Genomic DNA, 7168 nt, shown 5'->3' with positions numbered 1-7168 from the left:
AGCTGCGTCCCGCCCACCCTGTAACTGCTGTCGCTTTATCTGCCGAGATGATGCAGAGGAAGTCCTGCGAATTTGTTCTTGCTTGTTCTGTAAACAGGGCTTAGATGGCTAAATACAGGGCACGTTTTGGGGGGCTTCGCGGTTACCCCTGAGGCAGTGACTATTCACAGTTGATTTAAGTGGATTTTAATGATTAATTGCTTTTGTTGGCAGCTTCATAAACACCATCTTAGTATTTGAAGCCACAGACCTTTTTAAATCCACCAGCTGGTTGATTTTTATTAGATTTGTAAAATAGATTTAAAATGTACACATTGTCTGTTAAGGCCGTAAATGGTTAGATTTAAAAGATTGCTTTTAAAAAATGATGGTTTGAGGATACGTCCCTGAAAATTAAAGATTCTTATATAACCCTGCTCAAATGAGTTATTTTCCTCCTTCGGGGGATTCTAGCTCACATCAGTGTTTGAGCTAATTCAGTTTTGAGAAGGGAATTGCAGATGTGTTTGAAAACTGTAAATTAAGATAAAAAATCTGGGAGGCCAGTTTTAACCATAGTGTATTAAAGGTGGTTTTTTTTTAATCTTTTGAGCAAATAGGGTACTTGGGTTTTAGCAGATTTTCTTTTCTGTAAATCTGTAATAGTTCACCCAAGACTTAAATATATTTTTTAAAGAAGAAAGATAGAGCTTTCCTGGGTGAAGCAGGAATTGAATGTGAATCTTTCTTATTGGTTATACATTCTTAACATATTTTAAAAATTCAAGTAGAGATGGCTACATTGGAATGAGCAGCTGCTGTGATCCCAACTCCCTCATAAGTAGTGCATGGAAGGCATTTAATATATTTAAACAAGTACAAATGCAACTAACCTTTCTAAAAATTAAAGCCACCACTTGATAAAAACCTTTTTATTTAAACAAAGCCTTATGACTTAGTACCTGAACAGGAAGAAGAAATAGTATCCTGAGTTAGGGCTGTTGTCAACTTTATCTTAAACTTTCCTGTTTTTTGTCCAAGTTGTTAAAATTTTAACCACACACACACACACACACACACACACACACACACACCCTCCTGGATATTGAACCCAGGACCTCCCATGCTAGGTAAGCACTGTACCATAGAGCTACATCCCTAGCCCTTTTTATTTTAAGACAGAGTCTCTAATTGGAGCTAGCCTCCAACTTTTGATCCTCCTGCTTCAGCCTCCGGAATTGCAGAAGATACAGTGTGCCCATACTGAGCCAGGCTTAATATACTTTTTTTTTTTAATATTTATTTTTTAGTCATAGGTGAACACAGTATCTTTATTTTATTTTTATATGGTGCTGAGGATCAAACCCAGTGCCTCACGCATGGTAGGCAAGGGCTATATCTTTGAGCAACCCCAGCCCCTACTTTTTTTTTTTTTTTTTAACTTCCTTGTTTTTCTGCCATTTCATGAAAACTCAAAGGTCAAGTCTTTGAAAAATAAACACTACAATATATCCCGTTAGTGATATCGGTTGTTTTTGTAAATACTTTCCTCTTATCTGAAAATTTAGGACCTCTTTTTTTTCAATAGTTATTTAAGTATGTTGTACAATGAAAAATGTGAGTAAAATTGAAGTATAAATATGAAAAATACAACCTATATGATTTTTTTCTTCTGTTATGACAACAAGAAAACATTATACAACAAATGTATGTTTTAAAATCCCTAGCCTTTCTGTCATGAAAAACATAATAAGCAAGGTGCCAGGGTGCATTCTTGTAGCCCTAGCTAATACACAGGCTGGGGTGGGAGGGTCACTTTAGCATAGGAAATCAAGAGCAGCCTAGGCAGCAGAGTCAGACCCTGGCTAAAAAAGGGGGTTGGGGGAAGGGACATGGAGGACTAGTGAGAGGAAAAAAAGAAATAAGACACAGAAGAAAAATCAATAGCTAAATTTTTTAAAGTGGAGTCTGCCTAAATCACCCAAGAGCTATAATCTTTCAGCATTTGGCACATCTTAATACTCAAATTTGTGTTTTAAAATGGCTAGGCTTTGCTCTTTACCGAGGTTTCTAAAGTTATTTCTTTTAATAATTTGTGTCACCACTAAGGTAAGTAAAAATCACTGTTTGGGGCTAGGGAAGTGGCTCAGTTAGAGCATTTGCCTGGCATTTGTGAGGCCATGGGTTAGATCCCCAACACTGGAAAAAAATAAAATCACTGATTTACAAGTCTGTCTCTGCTGTCTTTTATATATAAAAAAAACTCATTTAGCGTACTCAGATTTCTCAAATTTGTTCAAGTGACAGAGTTTCTGGTAACACCTTGCAGATTTAATTCTAATAAACAACAAAAAACAGTTTTGCTAAAGAAACCATAACTATGTCATATATATAGTTTTTCAACTTTGTGTGTGTGTAACTGGGGATTGAACCCAGGATGTTCTGCTACTGAACTACATCTTTAGCCCCTTTTATTTTATTTTGAAACAAGGTGTTGCTAAGTTGCCTGGGCTGGCTTCCAACTGCCTTAGCCTCCTGAATTGCTGAGATTACAGGTGTTCGCCACCATGACTGGTAGTTCTTTCAATTTTAAAATTAAAAAAAAAAAAAAGCATTTAATACTACATGTCAGCAGGATAAAACCAAATGACATTAAATTTTTGTGTCAGATCTAGTGAGAAACAAGAATAGGCCCAGCAGGTATAATGTCTGATGGTTCAACATTCTTTTTTTTTCCCCTTCCCTTCCTTTTAGGGGTTGGGAAGTATTCTCTAGTCAAGTTTTAAGACAGATGAACATGGTAGCACACATCTGTAATTCAAGTGGCTCCGAAGAGTGAGGCAAGAGGATCCCAAGTTGGAGGACAGCCTCAGCAATTTAGCAAGACCTCTCAGCAACTCAGTGAGATCCTGCCTCAAAATTAAAAAAAAAAAAAAAAAAAAAATATATATAAAAGACTGGAGAAATAACTCAGTGGTAAAGAGCCAGCGCCCATAGGTTCATTCCCCAGTACACACACACAAAAAAGAAAGTTTTAAGGCAAGGGAGAGAAACACTTGGGGGGGGGGGGATTCAGTTTTTTCCTTGTGCCTTTGAAGACGTATTCTTTTTAAATTATAGAATCATTGTTTAAGCTTCCTAAATTTTTCACCATCAGACACTTTTTAAATTTTTCTCTCACCAAAGTGTATTATTTATCTAAGATTCTAGTTGACATAAGATAATCACAAGTTATATATCTAGCAAAAAACTAAAGATTTTAGTTGGTTTCAGATGTATCTTAAAGGGCTAAATCTGGTCTTGGTGGTTCCTTTAAGAAACTGGAAATACTGAAAATTTCTTGAAAACTGGACTTTAAATATTGATTTTGTAAAACTTGCTTTAGGAATCACTTCTCCAGAATAATAACTTTAAATTGAAAGTTTAACAGCATATTTATAATTTTTAAAAAGTAGTCATCAGGCTAGGCACTGTGATGCATGCATGTAATCCCAGTGACTCAGGAAGCTGAAGCAGGAGGATTGCAAGTTTGAGGCCAGCCTCAGCAACATAGTGGGGCCCTGTCTCAAAATGTAGCTCAGTGATAAAGTACCCATGGGTTTAATCCCCCATGTCCCCCCCCCCCCGCCAAAAAAAAAAGTGGTCATCAAGAGCTGTAAGTAGCTTAATGGTAAAGCAAGTAGTTAGTCACCATATGTGAGTTCCTGGGTTTAATTCCCATCATTGAAAGAAAGAACAGTGGTCATCAAATAACTAAATTAGTTATGAGACACTAGAGTGAAAAAAAAATCTGAAGTTTAAAAAAACTGCTTGGTTTTATATAGTATGGCTTCTTTTGAATTACTGTATATTTTCAAAGATAAATCTCTTCTTGATATTTATCCTTTTTTTTTTTTTAAATCTTTATTTTGTTTGTTTTTATGTGGTGCTGAGGATCTAACCCAGTGCCTCACATGTGCAAGGCACGCGCTCTGCCACTGAGCCACAATCCCAGCCCGGTAGTTAACCTTTCTTGTTGCTGCTGTGTTGTTTTTCATCCGTGGTTAAATTTAAGAAAATGGAGTAGTATAGAGCATAGCATGTGGATTCACTACCACAAGTTGTAGGGGCTGTGCTAATCAGGATGTTGTTGGTTTCCTATGTTTTTTGGTAGTCTTTAGAAGGCCCTCATTAATCCATACTATCTCTATGGCTGATAGTAACTTCTTTGTTTAGAATTCCTTTATTCTACAGGAAAAAGAATCTTGTGCATTATAACAATATGATAGATCACTTTTGGTATTATATATTCCTTAAGACTGTACTCTGACCTACTCTGGCCCTTGGCCTTAGAAGGTCAGTATTACCTACAAGTCCTGCAGAAAATGTCCAGGTGAATTGCCTTGCCCTTTCTACTCTATAAGGTATCATTCTAGACTAGATGAGTCATGAGAAGGCTCTCTTCCAATTTGCACCTGTGTTGTCTGCTAGAGAAATGCTGAGAATTTGAATCTATTTTAGTATCTGTCTTGGAGTTCTTATTTGATTCTGGTCTTAGCCAGCCCTGCAAGGTCTGAAATTGGATCTGAATCCAACATTTGCAATCCCATTGCCAGGCACAGACTAGGGTATCTATAAATGTTTCTGGAATTCACCTGAATCTTTTGATTGACTCAGGATCTAATTGTCTACTTGGAAACACTTTTTTTTTTTTTTTTTTTTTTTTAAGTAATTACTTGGAAATACTTAGCCCCTGTTTTGACCAAGTTACAATATTCTTTATCAGGGGTGCCTGTCAGACAGACTTGTGAAAATGAGGAAACACACAGGATAACACTCAGACTGGATAAAAAATGTGTATATATGTTTAAGAAAAAATCAGTTGATAGTTTATATTTGGTTTGAGGGTCAACTTTTGAATTTGCCTGAGCTTGTCTAGAATTTACGAGTTCTATTTATAAAAATCTGGGCCTGAAACCAGGGCCACTTGTATTTAAATACTCTTGCTATTCTGTGCACAGCTCAAATTTCTGATATTTTCTCTTTTAAGTATTCCTCACCTTCCCTTCCACCAAATAAATAAATAAATAAATAAAATCAGTGAATAAGTTGGTTGCTATAGGCATTATGTCTGTAAGGTTCAACAAAGCAGAAGAAATGCACATTTACATATCTCAAAAACAATTATTTAATAAACAGATTATATATTAAAATCTTAATTAAGGATTTTAAAATAGGTTTTTTTTCATGAATTCTTGAGCTTTTCTCATTGGTTTCATAGTACATAATATATAGTAGCTAAACTGTTTATGTCTGATAATATTGATAGACTGATATTTTTAATGGCACCAAACTCAGATGAACATCAATTTCCAGGTATTCCTCAAATATTCAAAGCACAATTATCACAGCATATGTAGTTTTTTCATCTCACTGCTACATTTAGCTTTCTGTTGCCTTGAATGTTTGTTTATTCATCTTTTACTCAAGAAATCTTATTGCAGGATAAAATTGTCAAGTAAGGAAGCTGATAAATAAGAAAACTAATCTGTGTATCAAAGAGCATAAAATTATTAATTTGGTTAAGGAAGTGTTTTTCTTATGACTTTCTATGAAAAAGTGAGCTTCCAGTTAGAAACTAAAATCTATTTCAACACATTAGTATATAATGATAATAACTGTACCTAAATAATTAATATTTGATTTATATGTATCTGTTCTCCATTTATTTTAGGTGTGGAAATTAAAACAACATAAATATTTTGACTGAGGGCTTTGATCAAACAAATGCTAAAAAGGTATATTTGTAATATTTATAAACTATCTAAACATTGTTATTAGAGAATTTAAGCTATTTTCCTTTCTTTAGCCAGGGATTTCTTATGCCAGTCAAAGTAACAAGGAGCAGTTCTCTCTATTAGATCATAAAGAAAGGCCATGTCACAATTATTTCTGTTGCTAAATATTTAGCCACTCCTTTCTGTTCTTTCCTGAGAGCCTCAGTTCTTCTGCGTTTTTCTTCAGTCTTGGAGATACCAAGATACATTATTTTCACTCATTTTTCTGGGACCTAGGCCAAATACATGTAATTTTATATTTACCTAGCAATCCGAAAGTAGGTCTGTCACATGAGTTCTACAGCTGAAAATAAATCCTAGAATGTCCTTAACCAGAATAATCTTAAGAAAGGCTATTCTTTTCAAATGAAGAGTGTAGCTCCAGGAATAAAACTCCTAAAACAAAAAAATGAGGGAAATAAAGAAGGAAATACTAGCTTTTCCTGATAAGTCTGGGAGTATCTTGACAGTCTGGTCACACTTGTGCCCACTAACATATCTATATACAACTTTCAGTCATTATTTTTCTTTGGAACAAATATGTTCCTACTGTTTTATTCAGAGATTCCTAATTACTTGCTTACTTTTTCCTGGTAAGAAATAATTATGTTTTGATATTTGCAAAGTTTTTAGAAGAATTCACTGTGTAATCTTCTGTTTTGTTTGATTAAGTATGAGTTCATTTAAAAATTTTTTTAATTGTTGATAGAACTTTATTTTTATTTATTTATATGTGGTGCTGAGACTCAAACCCAGTGCTTCACACATGCTAGGCAAGTGCTCTACCACTGAGTTATAACCTCAGCCCATGAGTTCATTTTTTATAAACCTGGAATCTATATTCAATACATACTTTGATACATGATTAAACTTTTGTTTTCCTTTTTAACCATTTCTGGTTAAAATTAAGTACTTTATTTGAATAAAGTGGAAAGGTTAATAAATTACACCTGGAAGCCCAAAAGATACATTTTGAAATACATCCACATTTCTAAGATGCTTCTGTGCAAATCCTTTACCTTGTCATAAATAGAGTTCTTATTTAGTGTTGTTTTGGAGACTGGTTAATGGAGAGTTCTTAGAAGTCCAGAGAAAGCAAAAATATCCCCCAAAATCATGAGATAGTAGGCCATAGTGGCTTGAATGGATCTATCTGGTCTATGAGATTGCCTATCTTATATACAAAGTAGTAAACAAGTATCTTATTGCCGTTAACCACTTTGTAATCAGGTGATTTTACATGTTCTAATACAGAATTCTCAGTTGGAGAGTAAGACCTCTTTTATCAGTCAATAAATCAAGGAATCATCTATGAGAATAAGGGACCAAAAATAGTAAAAAGACCCTTAACTCAAAGTTTTAATTAGTCTTAT

General features: G+C 34.5%; 1 protein-coding gene across 5 annotated transcripts in view; it reads left to right on the top strand.

Moving 5' to 3' along the window:
- Klhl24 (kelch like family member 24) overlaps positions 1-7168 on the top strand; it is a 40153-nt gene that overhangs the window by 1234 nt on the left and 31751 nt on the right. For 3 of the 5 annotated variants that reach the window (XM_026389411.2, XM_077795375.1, XM_026389414.2), the window contains exon 2: positions 5693-5756. The exons of the other annotated variants lie outside the window; for them this stretch is intronic. The gene's annotated coding sequence lies outside the window, so the exon portion shown is untranslated. The remainder of the gene's footprint in view (positions 1-5692; positions 5757-7168) is intronic. 5 annotated transcript variants of the gene reach the window in all.

Source organism: Urocitellus parryii, chromosome 2, assembly GCF_045843805.1.
Source record: "Urocitellus parryii isolate mUroPar1 chromosome 2, mUroPar1.hap1, whole genome shotgun sequence".
In the NCBI taxonomy this organism is placed as follows: domain Eukaryota; kingdom Metazoa; phylum Chordata; class Mammalia; order Rodentia; family Sciuridae; genus Urocitellus; species Urocitellus parryii.
The sequence above is the reverse complement of the archived record's forward strand: the minus strand, read 5'-3'. Positions and strand labels throughout refer to the sequence as shown.